The sequence below is a fragment of the Mustela nivalis genome (genome assembly GCF_964662115.1).
Source record: "Mustela nivalis genome assembly, chromosome: 3".
NCBI classification, from domain to species: domain Eukaryota; kingdom Metazoa; phylum Chordata; class Mammalia; order Carnivora; family Mustelidae; genus Mustela; species Mustela nivalis.
Window position 1 is genome coordinate 86,279,171 of NC_139022.1, and position 18,439 is coordinate 86,297,609.

Genomic DNA, 18,439 nt, shown 5'->3' on the forward strand with positions numbered 1-18,439 from the left:
AGGTTCACCTGTCATTGTCATCTCAGAAGACTTTAAAGCCTGGAGGATAGGAAATGTCCAGGGAAGCCTTAGTGTTCTCTGATCCTTTGGTTACTCCCCTACCTCTCCTTCAGTACTCACTTCAAAAACTCTTCAGAAAGTTCCTTGATTTCTCCAGGAAGAGTTAAGTCCTTTAATGGTCATTCTATTTTTCTCTTATTGTTGCATGTTTCTATCAATTATACCCCTTGTTACAATGCTGTGACACTTATTTACCTGTCTAGATCCTTAATTCACTGATTCTAATGTTTTCTGCTTTTGCATATGTCTCTAGAGTCTGAAATATGAATGAATGAATGAATGAATGAATTCTTCAATTTTTATTAATTTTTGAGTGGTACAGCAAAATGCATTCAATAAGCAAAAACTCTATGAAGTACAGTATACCTATCCATTGTCTACTATACTCTCTATAATCCATGGATAGGAAGGGGGTTTGTTTTGAAGAAAGCAAATATAAGGGCAAACTTAAATTCTTAGTTTAGGCCCTCATTTCTATTTTCTCTCTGATCTTATTTTTTGCCACTTTGAAATATAAAGAAGAACAAACCAACTGTAATTATGTAACTGTGACAGCGTACTTTGCCTTGCCTAACTTTAAATTCTTCAACTAAGGTTCATAGGGTAGGTGTGAGGATTTAATGGGGTCATGCATAACACACATCAGAGCCCCTACTATAGCACCTGACACATAATGAGTGGCAAACAGATTCTTAAATGGCGTTTTTGTGAATATTAGGAACTCAGCATTGCATTTTGATTTTCCTCTAATCTCCCCATATTCCTGCTCTTACAGAGCTGTTAGCCATCAAGAAATGATCAAAAGACAGGAAATGAGAGGGAAAATGTAAAATAAAAATGGTCTAAAACCCAGAAAATGCATCTTTGAAGAGTAACGATATATTTTATTTATATCAGATCCACATGGGATCTATCTAAAGGAATTTTCACTACCCACGTGTTACTTCTTCTTTGATAACTAATGGTTTGACATATCTTTTGGCTGAAAAGACTTAATACCATATAATGCAAGGGATGTGTTTACTGGGATAGCTGCCACCAAAGCAGCTCTGCAGATAAACTTTGTTTAACTAGCTGCTTCAGACATGAGGAAACTGTCATATATATATATATATATATATATATATATATATATATGACATATATAACATATTATATATATCACATATATATATCAAAGGCACTAAAGCCCTAGTTTCATAACTATAGTACTCTAGTTAAAATTAATAGACAAAAGACCATTATATATGAAAGGGTAACCGCATTTAGATCTGTTTTTCTATCAGAGACTCCAAATGGTCCTGTTTTTTTCCTTTGCCTTATAATAAAAAATAATAAAGGCCAAATTTTGAACTTAAAAAAGAACTTATTCCTAACATTTTCATCATGTATACCAGGATCTCTTTCTCATTTGCAACCCAAGGAAGCACAGTCAGTCAATCAACAAATATACTGAGGACCTGGAAGATACCAGTTTCTCTGCTGTTATTTGAGGATTCTTAGGGCACCCAAACACAGTCCCTGCTTTCAAGAAATTTGTGTTCTAGTGGGCACGAAAGACTAATAAACTAAGATTTTCATATTTTTTAACTAGTACCATTATAAAGTCAATGATACGGTGCTTGAAGAGCCCAGGAGGGGCACAGAATCAGGAAAGGCTTCCTGAAAGAAGTGGCATAAGCTGAATTTTAAATCAAGAACCGGAAACAATCGTCACAGAAGAAGGAAAGGGGCAACAGGGGGAAGGGACTGTTTGTGCAAAGATGTGAATGCCAACAGTATAAATTGTTCAGTTATCTACAAACACATCACTGGGGTCCTGACTGGGGAAATATAGAGACCATGGACAGGAGACACGGCTTGGAAAATAGTTTAAGATCTCAAAGGGCCTTGCAGGTAAGGAACATAAACATTTTCCTACAAGTTATTGACAGCCATTTATGAATAAATAAGAAAGTGACATAAGCAGATCTGCCTCACAGTAGATCACTCCAGCTGACTTGTACAGAATGGATCATATGCAGAGATCTATCAAACTTCACCACGGTAAATGCTCTTATGTAACAACCTAGTACACTTAAACACAGAAAAACAGCTGAATAATAGCTTCACAAAACAGAGTTGGACAGCCTGTGATGCACTGATGTTCTCTATTCTGATTCAAGGTTTAAACTTCTGGCCTCGGCCTACTAAGCAGATTTCACAATGCTCTGACAGGATGTAGCTCCCAGTGAAGAACTGTTGATAAGAAGAAACAGTACAGTCAAGAAGATCAGACAGGAAGTTACTGAAGCAATTCAAGTAGTAAGAGTGGTGAACTCAACTAAGGCAACACAAAGAAAAGAAGCTGGTAACTTCTGCCTTATAATAAAGCTCTACTGATTTCCCTTGCTATAACCCAGTTAAGTAAACTTGGTGGCATTAGTGCACCTCTGAGGTAATCATCATCGGAATGCCTACCAAGTTTCACACTGTGCAAAGGGCTTCACACGTATATTAACTCTAATCCTGAGTGCCACACTGCAGGGCAGATACTGTTATCACCATTTCACAGAAAGGAACACTGAAAGCCCAGGGAAATTAAATAGCTCTGCCAAAGTTACAGAGATAGGCATTAGCAGATTAGTACACAGCCAATCTTTTAGTGCTAGTTAATTCATACTAAGTACAACAGTCTGATGAATGAAAATATTTCAGTACATATGATCAGGTAATTCTACTCTACAGGAACATAGGCCCCAAAATGTCTACAATAGTGTTGTTTACAGTAGCAAAAAACTGGAAATATCTATCTTATTTATCTATCTTATTTCCAGAAATATCTATCTTATTTCCAGTTTTTTGCTACTGTAAACAACACTATTGTAGACATTTTGGGGCCTATGTTCCTGTAGAGTAGAATTACCTGATCATATGATAAGATTATGTTATAGACACATTTTATTCTTATTAGGAAGTATCCATCAATTCCTTTTTATTGAGTGTTATGAATATCAATAGTGGGATTTTTCCCTAGGCCTCTTCTGCATCTATGGAAATGATCATATGATCTTGCAATGTAGTTCTATTGGTAGGATAGTTTTAAGTTTTTTTCTACATTAAACCATATTTACATAACCCTACTTGTTCGTATTTCTATTTTAATTCATCAGTGGAGTCTAAAAACACTTGATAAGAAAAAACAAGCCAGGAAAATCAGACAGAAGGTTACTGTGGTAATTCAAGCAGTAAGACATGTGGACTCCACTAAGGCAACAGAATGAAAAGATCTGGTAGCATAATGACAAGTATTAATATAATAATATCAATTTAGTTGAAACCTCTGCATCAATATTCATAAGTAAGATTAATCTGTTTTTTCTGCTCTGGTATAATCCTGTATTAGTTTTTAAAACATGTTATCTACCTCATAAAAATAAACTTGAATTTGTTCATCCTTTTTAGAGCAAAAACTCAAATGTCTAAGTAGCAGTATAGTCATGTCATCATAAAAGTCTTAGTTGAATTCTCACATGAAACCACTGGAAAATGGTGTCTTCTGTGGGGGTGTACTTAGCCACTTTTTTTTTTTTTGTATTTTTAAGTTAATTTGTCTGTGTAGACTTTCCTTGAGTCAATTCTGGTATTTTCCATTTATCCTAAAAATTAATCCACTTAGTTTAGGCATTCAAAGTATTTCCACAGAGTTGTGTAGTCTTTTAAAATATTTAAAATTTTTCTCTTTTCTAGCTTATTTACCTTCTGTGCTTCCTAACTGTGTACATGTATACTTTATCTCCTTTTTTCTTGATTGAGTTAGCCAATAACATAAATTTTTTTCAAAAACATACCTTTTGGTTTTATGGTATTTTTCTTTGCTAAAGTGCTAAGCTTTTAATTAATGTCTTCTGCTTATTTGGGTTTATTTGTGTTTTAATTTTTAACTTTTTAGATTGGATTTTTAAATTCTCTATCTTCCATATTTTAGTCTTAGGGATATAGGATTTAATGGCAGAAGTTTCAAAGTGTTAGAATGTTTCATGGGTTTGGGTTTTTTTGTTTTTGTTTTTTGGTGTGTGTGTGGGTTTTTTTATTATTAATTTTAATGTAATTGCATTAGGGAAAGAAAATAAGAAAATGCTCCTGTACTATATCTAATACTTGGAATTTATGGATTTTTCTATAGCAAACTAGTATGGCCCAGCCTGTTTGTGTGAATAAAGTTTTATTGAAAAATAGCTATACCTATTCATTTATGTATAATCTCTGGCTGTTTTTGCACTATTGTCACTATATCAGAGCTGAGTACTTGCAACAGGGACAGAAGTTCCACAAATTCAAAATATTCACTATCTGGCCCCTTACAGAAAATATTTGTTGGCCTCGTTCTAAATCATCTTCAGTTTTTAGTCTAGTTCATCTGTTTTGGATTTTAAATGTGTATTCAGATTTTCTGATATATTATTAAACTTTTGTTTCTCTCTCATTCAATCTCCTACAGTATAAAAGATGCTTCTGTGTCATGTAAATACAGATAATTCATTTTCATTGTGAATTTTAGCCTTTAGTTTTACAAAGTATCTTAATGCCTTATTGTTTTTCTTTTTTGTTTATTTTTATGGTCCAGTTATACAGCAACTCTTTTTTTTCCTTCAAGTTTTTATTTAAATTCTAGTTAGTTAACAAACAGTGTGATATGTTTCAGATGCAGAACCTAGGGATTCATCACTTACATATTCACACCCAGTGCTCATCACAGGTGCCCTCCTTAATCTCCATCACCCATTTAACCTCTCCCCTGCACTGACCTCCCCTCCAGTAACCCTTAGTTTTTTCCCTATAGCTGAGAGTCAATTTTCCTCTCTTCTCCCACTATGTTCATCTGTTTTGTTTCTTAAATTCCACAGATGAGTGAGATCATATGGTATTTGTCTTTCTCTAACTGATTTATTTTGCTTAGCAAAATACACTTTAGCTCCATCCTGCCATTACAAATGGCAAGATTTTATTCTTTCTGATGGATGGGTACTATTCCATTGCATATATTTATACCCACCTACCACCTCTTCTTTTTTTTTTTTTTTAAGATTTTATTTATTTATTTGACAAACAGAGATCACAAGTAGGCAGAGAGGCAGGCAGAGAGAGAGAGAGAGAAGCAGGCTCCCTGCAGAGCAGAGAGCCCGATGCGGGGCTTGATCCCAGGACCCTGAGATCATGACCTGAGCCGAAGGCAGTGGCTTAACCCACTGAGCCACCCAGGCGCCCCCTACCACCTCTTCTTTATGCATTCCTAAGTTGTGAACATTTGGGCTCTTCACATAGCTTGGCTATTGTTGAGAATGCCCCTATAAACAGCAGGGTACACGCATTCCCTTGAATCAGTATTTTTGGTATCGTTGGGATAAATACCTACTAGTGCAATTGCTGGGTCATAGGGTACTTCTATTTTTAACTGTTTGAGGAATCTCCATACTGTTTTTCAGAGTGGCTGCACTAGTTTGCATTCCCAGCAACAGTGTAAGAGGGCTTCCCTTTCTCCGCACTCTCGGCCATACCTGTTGTTTCCTATTGTCGATTTTAGCCATTCTGACAGGTGTGATGTGGTATCTCATTGCAGTTTTGATTTGTATTTCTGTGATGATGAGTGATGTTGACCATTCTGCATGTGTCTGTTGGCCATCTGTGTGTCCTCTTTGAAACTGTCTATTCATGTCTTCTACATAGTTTTTAACTGGAATATTTGTTTTTGTTGGGAGTTGAGTTTGATGAATTCTTTATGTATTTTGGATACTAACCTTTTATCAGAAATATCATTTGCAAATATCTTCTCCCATTCCAAAGGTTGTCTCTTAGATTTGTTGATTGTTTCCTTCCCTGGGCAGTTGTTTTTTTAATCTTGATGAAGTCCCAATATTTATTTTGCTTTTGTTTCCCTTGCTTCTGGCAAAGTGTCTAGTAAAAAGGTACTACAGCCAACGTCAAAGAGGTTGCTGCACATGTTCTTCTCTAGGATTTTGAAGGATTCCTGTCTCATATTTAGGTCTCTTACCCATTTTGAATTTATTTTTGTGTATGGTGTGAGAAAAAACTTTGTCATTTATTATTTTTCAGTTTCAATTTTACCTTGTAAGATACCAATACCACTTATATATTCACTTGATGTGTCCTTGACAATAATTTTATTTCCAACCATTCAGAATCTCTCTCCTTTGGGCATATCTTATATATTAAGGTAGTTGGGGGTGTTGCTTTGTTCACCAGTCAAAAAAATTTTAATACGTCAATTAATCCCTTTAGTTTTTTATATGATCTGTATTTTGGCTTCAACTCTGCCATACTATTTTATGTTATATAAAAGACTTAGTACCTTTCCTTTTTTTTGTTATTTTCTATTTGAAAATAGAATAATACTATAAAACAACCTTTTTTTCTTTTTCCTGCATCTCCTTGAACATCTAGCTTAAAACAATATTAGTGTATCTCAATAATAACTATGAAATGATCAGTAAGCTTTTTAAACTTTTCATGTTTTTCTTATCCTCCCTTACTATTTTGATAGTTATATTAGCATTTTTGGAGTTTTCAGCTATTGTGCACTATACATTTTCTTATATAACTATTTGGCTTTAGTTTTATGTGCAAATGTATATTTAATATTCATTTACAGTAATTATTTCAATTTTCTTTTGTTTTTTTTTTAATCATTGTCTTAAGCTCATTCTTTGGTAAATTCCTCAGAAAAAAATATTCCTTGAATTACTGCATGTTGGTAACAGTTTGTGTGTAACTGTTCTATCAGGAAGTCATTTTAGCTGGTTATAAAATAAATGGCTCCCACTTTTTTTTTTTTTTTACTGAATAAATACAATTAACTTTTAGCATAAACCATTACTACCAAGAAATTTGATGACATCAAATTTTCTTTTTTTTTGATGAATATCTTGGTCTTTATTCTCAGTGCTCAGTTTATTTTTCTGTTTCTTTAAAGACCAGTAATTTTATTGTACTATGACTCTGCAGTTCTATGCATATTTTAAGTGACATAATTTTATGACAAATTTCAACAGATAAATGTTGAGTTCTTTCAATGTATAGTTGTCTCCTTTTTAATTTCAGAAATATTTTGAGCTACAGCTTTTACTATGTGTTCTTTTCCAATGGCTTCATTTTCTTATTCAAGGTTCCCTAATTATATGCATATTGGACCTTCTTTGACTATCCTCATTTTGTACTTTTTTTGAACTACTTTCTTATTCTTCATTTTTTCTTCTTGCGTAATATTTACTTTCAGGTGTTATAGGTGTTATCTATTCACTTTCATGTTTATTCTAGACTTATTTCTGAAATGATTTTTTTTCTTTATCAATTCTTGTTTTAGTCTCATTTATGCTATTTTTCATATCACCTATAACTTTCTTAATTTTTAGGTCCTTTTGAAATGTTACATCATCAGGTTATACTTTTTGTTTTATGGGCATGTCTTTGTCTTCTTGGCTTCGGTTTTCTGTGAGAACATTATTATGCTCCTTATTCTTGCATTCTTTTTTCCTCATGATTACTTCCCATGGAAACCCATTTAATTTTCCTTAACTTACAGGAGGGAAGGATAGGTTGTAAGAGCTTTTCTAGCATTGCTTATAAACAATTCTGCTTTGCTGTTTTTTTTCTTTAATATTTATTTATTTGAGAGAAACAGAGATAATGGGAGACAGCACAAGCAGGGAGGAGAGGGAGAAGCAGGCTTCCCATTAAGCAGGGAACCGATGCTGGGGCTCAATCCTAGGATCCTGGGGTCATGACCTGAGCAGAAGGCAGACACAACTGATTGAGCCACCCAGGGGCCCTTCCACTTTGTAGTTTTAATAAAGTGTTAAAAGCTATAGCCTCGGGGTGCCTGGGTGGCTCAGTTGTTAAGCATCTGCCTTCAGCTCAGGTCATTGGGATTCAGCCCAGAGTCCTGGGATTGAATCCCACAACAGACTCCTTGCTCACCAGAAGCTCGATTCTCCCTCTTCTACTCCCCATGCTAGTATTCCCTCTCTAGCTGTCTCTCTGTCAAATAAATAAATAAGATCTTAAAAAATTTTTTTTTAATTTAAATTTTTTTTTAAAAAAGCTAAAGCCTCTTACTTTCTGACAATCTCTGTGCTCTGTACCTCTCCTCCACTTCTCCCATCCAAGTACTAACCAGGCCCGACCCTGCTTAGCTTCCGAGATCAGACGAGATCAGGCGCGTTCAGGGTGGTATGGCCGTAGACATCTCCTCCACTTCTATGTAAACTTCTTTCTGTTCCTACTGACACTGTTCTGCCTAATTTACACTGTATTCCTGTCAGTTTCCCATAGATTTGTACTTTGTTTTGAGAGTGAATAGTACTGCTCTGGACTTTTCAGACCTTACCATATTACTTGCACTTATCCTCAAGTTGGTATATATAAAAACTTTTTCCATTTTTAGTTGCCTTTTTCAAATTGGCCTACAGTGCTTTCTAGTGAAAACCTATTATTTTTTTTAAGATTTTATTTATTTATTTATTTGACAGAGAGAGAGATCACAGATAAGCAGGCAGAGACAGACGGGGAAGCAAGCACCCCGCCCAGCAGAGTCCAATCCAGGGCTCGATCCCAGGACCCTGAGATGACCTGAGCTGAAGGCAGAGGCTTAACCCACTGAGCCACCCAGCTGCCCCCCTACTGATTATTTTTAAATACTCCCAGGTTTTTGCTTCTTTCTATCTGCCTACCACTAGATTATACAATGTCATGATTTGCTCTTACCTTCTCTAAAGTGTGGTTTTAGGAATACCTTGTCTGTTAGTTTTACTGTAGATAGTGTTTCTTTTCTTCCAAAGTGACATCCTAATTATTTGCCTGCATTTGTAAAGAGACTCAAAAGGATTAAAAATTATACCACTTTCATCATTTTCCCAAAATACATATCTAATATTTAAAGTGATATTTAAAAGGCTTATATATAATGTTAACTAACACTTGTAATTCTGACCTTTTGTACTCATTATTCCCTATATTGTTACTAAATCTACATTACATTTTTTTCTCTTAAAAAAAAAAAACTAATCTGTTAGGCAACTTCTATAACATTGGGTTTCACAGATAAAACTATTTCTAAGTGTTTTTAAATTGTTATTACTAATTGTTTGGTCATAGATCTTATACTGAAATCTTCCTAAGGCAACCATGTCATCACATACATTTAACAATTTGGCTTTCTTCCTTTTTCTTTTTTTCCTATATTTTTGACTCCTACATATTTTTTCTGCTATATTTTGAATTATTTATTTCTTCCTTTTGTTTTTTTCTCCCTTAAAGATGGGTTGGGGAGAAAGGGACAGAAAGAATCCCAAGCAGGCTCCATACCCAGGACAGAGCTTGATGTGGGCCCTAATCCTAGAACCCTGAGATCATGATCTTAACTGAAATCAAGAGTCAAACGCTTAACAGACTGAGCCACCCCAGGTACCCCCTGAAAGTTTTCTATTTGTAAGAGCAGAGATAGACCCCCAGAAATTCTATCTTTAATGTTGCTGGACCCAGAGAACCAACTTATTCCTTTTTAACATACATGTAGTATATAGTTAAATAAACTAAAATGTCTTGCTAAGTGAGCATTTAGATTGTTTCCATGGAATATATTCTCATTCTTCAATGTGGAAATGCTCTGTGTGTATTTCAAATTTTGGCATAAACTTTCAAATTGCTCTTGAAAGAAGCTAGAAGAAAGATGTGTATTTTCATCCTCAGGCTAGCACTGCTAATCTTTTGTGAGAATTAGAAAGTCAATCAAACATATAGTTCTCTCTTTTATAGAATGGAAGTGAGTCAAAGGTCAACCCAGGAGCAGGTCCAAGACTTTCCTCAAAAATCAGTTTGAGGGTTTCTCCAGTTCATGGATAGACAGACAACTGGTTACTTTAAAAAATCCTAAATCACAAGCCAAGGGTACAATAATTTTAACTTGAGAAAATAGCACATGAGAAAATGAGAAAATGGCAAGCATGCACTTGGCCAGATGATTTCACCCTCCTTTCAACTTTAATCTTCCAGGCTTCTCTGTTCAGTGTGTGAACAGAGAATGAACCACTACCATGCTTTGAATGCTGCTTCTTGTTTGCTATTTAGAAAATAAGTCACACTTCCCTCAAGATAAAGGAAGTAAAAATAAAGCAACACAATATAGAAGAGGTAGAGGAGTAAGAGGATTAAATCTTAAAGCCAAGAAAAAGCATATACACTAGCATAATAAAACATTTTGGGAGGAAAATTAATATAAGATAGCAAAACAAAATTTAAGATAAAGGATAAAAACTAACAATACATCAAAACACAAAATTAGAAAGGAGGAAAGGACTGCTATTGAAGTTAATAACATCAGGCAAAGTAAAAAGAATTTTAAAAGAAAAAGAAAAATTTTAATGACAGTAGTTCTTTAAAGTAATGAGAAAAAAAAACAATTAAAGGATACAAGAAATTTAACTAGAGAAGTAAACTAAAGCCAACATTTTAAAGTACTACACAGCCTACATCACAGCAAAAATAAATATTAAAATATTGATATTTTAATATTAATATTAATATTTATTGACTATTTTCTAGTCAATAAAACAGAAGACATCTTTAATATATAAGAAAACAGAACAAAGAAAGTAAAAGAGAAGAAAAAATGTTGACACCTCACTGTAGGTAGGCTTCCCACTGCAGATTATCTCACAGCAGAACATGGAGACAGCACTTAGGAGCTCTTTTTAATACTTGCCATTCCATGGATTTTGGCCATGCTTTAAAATAGTTATCAGAGGGACCTGGGTGGCCCCAGTTGGTTAAGCATCTGACATCTGATTTTGGCTCAGCTCATAGTGTCAGGGTCATGAGATCAAGCCCCACATAAGGCTCCACATGCAGTATGGAAACTGCTTGAGATTCTCTCTCTCTCCTCCCTCTTCCTCCACCCCTCCCCCCACTCACACATGCAGTCCCTTTCTCTCTCTCTCTCAAAAAAAAAAAATAAAATAAAATAAAGAAAGAAAAGATAAAAGAAGAAAAAGAAACAGCCACCAAAGAAAATTACATTCTTGTCAGATAAAGAGGAATTTTCCTTCACTAGTTGCAGCTAAAGGTAAAAAGTGGAAGAAGTCCACTGATAAGATACTCATCCTTCCCCTCTACTGTTTTCAATGTAGTGACTATGAATCTCAATCCACATTCTTATGTGAGATATTATAACTTCAATTTCTATAAATCAACTGAATTTCTGTTTTGAACTGCCATATCAGATGACAGAAGCTCATTTCCATCAGTATGTTGTGTCCTCTTTCCCTCTCATCTTTGGCACTGAATCTAAGTTCTAGGGGGCTGACCAAGTATGAAGGTGTGGTAACATTCTTCTGATTCTTGGAGTCTTCTGTCTACACAGGTGTGTACTGATCTGTTTTCTTCTTGGATACTCACTCTGATCCCTGAAGTATTTTAGGCAACCCTCTTTTCTGTCTGTTTGGTTTTTAACATTTTTAAGACTGGGTCTTCTCTACCACTTCCAAAGAATCTTTCCTTTAAGACATGGGGACAATTCTGGTGCTTCTGTTCAGAAATGGTTATTTAGAATCATACTGGAATGTCACCACTGTGGATTTCAGACTCTTCTCTCAGGTATCCCAATCCATTTGCTATTTCATGACCTTCGTGGGTCTATATAGGAAGCAGGATCCAGGGCCTACTCTGTCCAGGATGGCAGAGTCTCTCTCTTCTTTTTTTTTTTTTTTTTTTAAAGATTTTATTTATTTATTTGACAGAGAGAGATCACAAGTAGGCAGAGAGGCAGGCAGAGAGAGAGAGAGGAGGAAGCAGACTCCCTGCTGAGCAGAGAGCCTGATGCGGGACTCGATCCCAGGACCCTGAGATCGTGACCCAAGCCGAAAGCAGCGGCTTAACCCACTGAGCCACCCAGGCGCCCAAGTCTTTCTTTTCTTTAGACTAAGGAAATCTTTTCTGTTTTCCAAAGAAAGCTCAACTCTCCTCTAATCCACACCACCTGTTTACCTTAAATCTTGGGCCTTTGGAATTTTCAATCGAAAAAGTGTCTAAAAAACAATGATCCTGGCCAACTATCAAACTGAAAACAAAAGGATAGAGATCGGAAATATTTGGAGAAAAAATATTGGATACTTATTTCAGAAATATGTTCTTACTATGTAGTCCTTTTTCTCACTACGTCTTACTCATTTCAAAAATTTTTTATCTAAATTCAAAAGGTTGCTTTTAAGTTTGATTTTTTTATTTTTAAGATTTTTAGAAATACATTTTCTTCTTTTAACTCACAATAATGCTCTTTTTTCTATTAAAATATTAACAAGGTCTGATTAACGCTGCATTATTAATACCCCTGGCTAACTAACTATTGGCCCTACCCTTTGTGAGCTTCTATACTAAAATGTGGGATTGGCTTTTTAAGCTTAATTTGAAAAGAAGACATGATCCTACAATTTTGGTGAAAACGCAGTTGTCACTGCCTCCTTTTGATATTAAAATAATCTTAAATTTTAGAACTTTCTTTTTATCTTGAATTGAGACCAGCTTTAGAAAAATGATGAGAGGAAGGGGAGGGGAATCTTTTCCCTTACTACCAGGTCTACAGATGTGGAATCAAAGCTTGTCTCTATAAGACAATTTCCAACAATATTATATTGTGTTGTTTAGGTCTTATTTCTCCACATCATATGGCTGGAAGAGAATGAGGTGTTACTCGCTGACAGCCAATTAAGAGGCCTTTATCTAAAAATCCCACAGAAGAGCTGGACAAGGGGGTTTGAAATACATCTTTTGATGTAGTTTCAGAGAGAGTAGTAACTTTACTTAAAAACAAAATGTATATAATTTGAAACCTTCATCCCATATACCATTCTTAACATTTTTTCACATTAACAATCCAGAGCTCGAGTTCATGCAAATCCTGCCAATGATTCTAATTTAAACACTCAAAAACAGAATTATAAAGAAATATGATCTATATTATCTACTTTTGCTCAAGGAGAATTATAAATAAACCACCCTACTAGGAGGAATGCAAACATCCTAAAGAGAAAGTGAGTGTTTGGATTTTTCTGTATCATCTTATTTCTTTTTTTTTTTTCTTAAAGATTTTATTTGTTTATTTGACAGACAGAGATCACAAGTAAGCAGAGAGACAGGCAGAGAGACAGAGAGGAGGAAGCAGGCTCCCTGCCGAGCAGAGAGCCTGATGTGGGGCTCAATCCCAGGACCCTGGGATCATAACCTGAGCCGAAGGCAGAGGCTTTAACCCACTGAGCCACCCAGCCACCCCTGTATCATCTTATTTCTACAATAACTCCTATTTCCCCAATTAAGGTTCACAAACAAAATGACTACTAGTTGCTTTACTGAAACGACTTCATTAAATTTTCCCACACCACTCCTTTAACATAATATCTATGCCTTAGGTGAAGGATTCTAATGATAACATTCTCATTGACAAGAGCATAACAGGTCTATAACAGTTTCATAAAGAATATAATCAAAGTTAACTAAATAAGGGGGGGGGGGGAATCATACAGACTAAAAAAGCACCTCAAGTAGAAAACAAGAAAGAATGTAAAAGTAAAGAAATAAACAAAGAGGCTCCCCAAAAATCTACAGTGTGGCTTTTTTTTTTTTTTTTTTTTTAATATATGCTTCCCCAAATGGGTTAAAATACATCCTTTCCAATAAGGAATAGCCAATTATGTAAATCTGTACTCTTAACACAGAACACTAACTGAGTCTGGGAGAAAGAATGAGCAGATGGAGAGACCCTTGGGAGAGCTGGTGTAAATAAAAACTCCTGAGGCAGAAAGAATCCTTTCACTCCAGGGGAATATCTAAGCTTTTTCAAACTGAAACAACTTTCTCTTTGTGCACTTAGCTATTTAAATAAAGAAGGCAATACAAATGTGTAATAATGAGCTGGATCTATCATGACATTCAACCTTCCAAAACAATGCCCAGTTCTGCTGTTAATAATGTAGTATGGCTGATCATTTTGTAGAAAAGAAGATTCACCTTCCAGAGGGCCACTTTTATCAGCTACGTTCATCTCTGAACTCACAGTTCAAACTCACTTCAATGCTCGTCACAGGCAAGAGGTTTCAGCCACTTTCTCATTACCAAGCACAGCAGTTGGCAGTAACACAATGATGCTCATTTGGACATGATCGTGACAGTGGTAATGTATCTCACTGCTAATATTCACAATATCGTTCTCTATGGAGTGGGAGGGGAAAAAAAAGAGGTAGGTGGGATTTTATTTTACATGTTATTTTTTTCATGGACAGTTTTTATCCTGAAGTCCTTTTTGGTCCCCTTTTCTCTTCTCTCTGCCCTTTGTCTCGTTACCTTGCGTAACCTCTCCATTACTTCTTCATCTCACCTCTCATGAACTAATTAAGCAACCTGTTGGATGTTCTTCCCTACACTTCTCTTTGGTCACTAAGACGGCTGAAGGGAGGACTTGCCTATCAAAAATAACAGTGGCACAGGAATAGGCAAGTAAGTTAGTGGAATAAAAGAGAGTGAAGAGCAATTAAACCTAATATAAACTGGAGTTTAATTCAGGACTTGCCTATCAAAAATAACAGTGGCACAGGAATAGGCAAGTAAGTTAGTGGAATAAAAGAGAGTGAAGAGCAATTAAACCTAATATAAACTGGAGTTTAATTCAGGACGAAAGTGGTATTTCGTTCAGTTGGAAGAGGTCATATATTTCATAAATGGAGCCTGAACAACTGGTTATCCATCTGGAAAAAAAATTAAGTTGGACCCTTACGTCATGCCAAATGCAAAAATAAATTCCAGATGGATTAAAGACTTATGTATAAAAATTAAAACAATGAAAACCATTCAAAATTCTTTATGTACAATCCTAGAGGCAGGAGAGACTGTTTCACCAATTCTGGGAACCCAGACACACTAAGAAAAAAAAAAGGTACAGATATATTTAAATACTCAAAATTTAAAATTTTGTTACAAAAGGAACCACATTGGAAAAAATATTTACAACATATGTGATAGGCAAATGCTTAGTATCTTTAGTATACAAATAGGTCTTATAAATTAACAAAAGAAAGGCAAATAACCCAGTAGATGTTGGGGTAATCAGTATGAAAGAGTCAGTTGAAAGCAAAATACCAAAAGCATTCAACCCTGGTAAGGCAACAGTGAGATAATTTACAGCCAACAGATTGTAAAAAATAAAGACTTAGAATACCTATTTTTGGCAAGGATTCAGGGAAAATTCTACTATATTGCTTATGGAAATGTGAATTAATGGATTTTGGGGGGGAAGCAATCTGCTATATTCATTAAGTTGAAAACATATATACCATAATCCACATAATCCCACTGCTATGAATTTATGCTATAGAAATAATAGCATTAAAATGTAAAGGATTATATTTAAAAGTATTTAAATAAAGAATCATTCTAGTAAGAAAAAAATAGAAACAAAGTGAATGTTTATCAAAAGAGAAGTTCTTGAAAATGTCGTTACATTCATAAAATGCATTTGATAGCATTAAAGGAATACATGGGATATAAACCAGTTGATTTGAATGTATTACTCCAGTGTGTGGTTCAGCAAGGAAATCAAGATTCTGAGATGCTTATGTGATATGACCTTTTCCTTTTTAATGAGAAAAAATAATGTTGTGCGTGGACATTTTTTTTTCTTTTTAAAAATAACATCTTTAACTGACATAATTCACTGTCTCATAGGGTACAATTCAGCATGTCATTTATTTTTATATTCATTTTAAACTGTCATGGAAAACAACCAAAGGAAGCCTAGAGTACAGACTGTCTACCCAGGCAGAGTACAGAAACATAGAAGTAACATGAGCTTCTCCTTGAAGCACAGGCAGAGTTGAAAGATTAAACACAAAACATCCGTAGTTTCTGGTGCCAAGTAGAAGCTTCTTGGTGAAGGAAGCCAAAGAACAGAGAGTCAAAATATATTTCACCTAGAGTTTCTTGGTGCTTATTAACTTGAATGAAACTCTTTCCTGATTATTATCCCAATACACAAGAAAACACTTAAAAAATCATGGAGAAGAATTTGATTGACACTTCATTCTAGAAAGATCTTCTACGTCCCAGCACCCTCTTCTTTCACTTACGTCTCCATCAGACAGACACACGCATTTAAAGTAAGAACAGATGACAATGCCAGGTAGCACTTTGCAGGGAACACCAATCTCAACCCCCAGGAGATGTGCAGTGTGGCAGTGTGGCACATGAGGTTTAAATACTGAAGATATTTCAGCAAATATTAAACCGATGATTTTTACTTTCTCTTTTAATGCATATTTCATGGCACTTTCTCATCATGGAGGTCAAGCTTTTGAGAAATTATCACTCCCTGACAGGAGACAGCTGCAATCTCATTTCCTTGGGAGATTTTAGGCTTTAAAATCAGGCCTTGTAGAAAGACAGGCGTTGCTAAATTCCTGTCTACACTTTGGCATATCAAAAGCAGCCCAGGAGGGTCCAGCTAATTGACTTCTGTGGTATTACAGAGATGATATCTGTAGTTTAAGGCTTAACGAGGGTAAAGAGAAAGAAGGAGGTACAAGAAAATCCTATTCCTTTATCTCTTTCCTGAGGAAAATAAAGGGAAACCAAGGTGGGAGAGCAGAAAGTGGGCATGCCTTTTTTGACTGTCCCTCCCTGGGCTTTATTCCCAAAGGTGGGAGACCTGAATGGGACCCTGAAAGTCAGGGTGTCTCTCAGGCTGCCAAACACCCACCTCGGCTGGACCCCAACAATGTAGGGCATCATGAAGAAGCCTTGAGCCTTGTTCTCAAGCTGATGTCAACCCCCAGGCGACACACAGGCTAAAGTGGGAGAGAGTGGATCTGACACATCAACAGAGCAAGGTGAGGTGACCTTGAAAAGGCAGAGAAGACTGACACATGACGGTGAAGCTCTGCAGCTAGAGGGAGCAACAGGAAGGCCAAATCCACAAGGAGAAGGCAGCTGCAGCCCCATGGGGACTTCCTAAGCCCAAAGAAGCCACACACTTACCAGCTACAAATATAGAGCCAGTAAGAACACCACCATCCAGGGAGCCTGGGTGGCTCAGTCAGTCAAGTGTCTGCCTTCAGCAGAGGTCATGATCTTGGGGTCCTGGGATCGAGACCCACATGCGGCTCCCTGCTCACTGGAGAGTCTGCTCTCCCTCTGCCCGTTGCCCCCACTGCGTGTGTGTGCTCTCTCTCTTTATGAGCTGGGCCCTGTGCTGGGTGTGGAACATACTTTAAAAAAATAAATGAACTAAATAAGTAAGATAAAAATGCTCAGTTTTTCAAAAGCTTTTCCTCCCCATTTGGCCCCTTTCAGTGGTCTCTGGTTGTGCTGCCATAGGGAGGACATGGACCTGGACCTGTGGCCTCTGGCTTGCCCTGGAGTGTAGTAGCTCTTAGCAGCCATCACCTAGGCACTGGCCCCTGCCCCCTGGATGGTGTTTTTGGTGGTGGTTGTTTTTTTTTAATATTTTATTTATTTATCGCTGTCTCTCTTTATGATAAATAAATAAAATATTAAAACTGAAAGGAGAGGAATGGGGAGGAAAAGCTTTTGAAAAACCGAGCATTTTTATTTTACTTATTTAATTCATTTATTGTTTTAAGTATGTTCCACACCCAGCACAGGGCCCAACTCAGGGCTCGAACTAACGACCCTGAGATCAAGCCCTGAGTTGAGATCAAGACTCAGACATGCAACCAATAGAGCCACCCAGGTACCCCAGATGTATTTTTATTTAAACGAGACTTATGTTCCTGAAAAGAGGGTTGAAATGTTGGGGATAATAGTAAACCATTAAGCTACATTGGGCAGTTAGGTTAATTTTTGTTTTTCTACTAAACAGCCAGTGACAGCACACAGAAACAACCCAAAATCCCAAATAAAAGGAGTCCACTTTCATTACCACCGCAAGTCATGGTGCAAGTTAGGCGTGCTCCTCTGGCGAACCCTTACAGGCAATCGTGTTCCCCCCCACTACTTGCAGACACAGGATCTCTGTTCTCCGAAACCTCTGCCTCGGAGGCTTTGCTCCCCAGCCCATTGACCATCAGAGAAGCAGCACCACCACTCTCTAGAATCCCTCTGACATGTACGAAAATGTGAAAAACACAGGGCTTCATAACTATTGTCAAAAGGCATATTTTCAGCGCACTCCCCAGAGAAATTCCGGTGCAGAAAAGAGTACTTCTAAAAAACTATCCAATCCAGCTCGTCATGAGCCTACAGCTTCAGACAGCACAGGAAAAAGAGCCTTCTCCCTTCCCTCGCAAGTTGCCTTCTCCAGCCTGCTTTGACTTCCCTGGGGTTA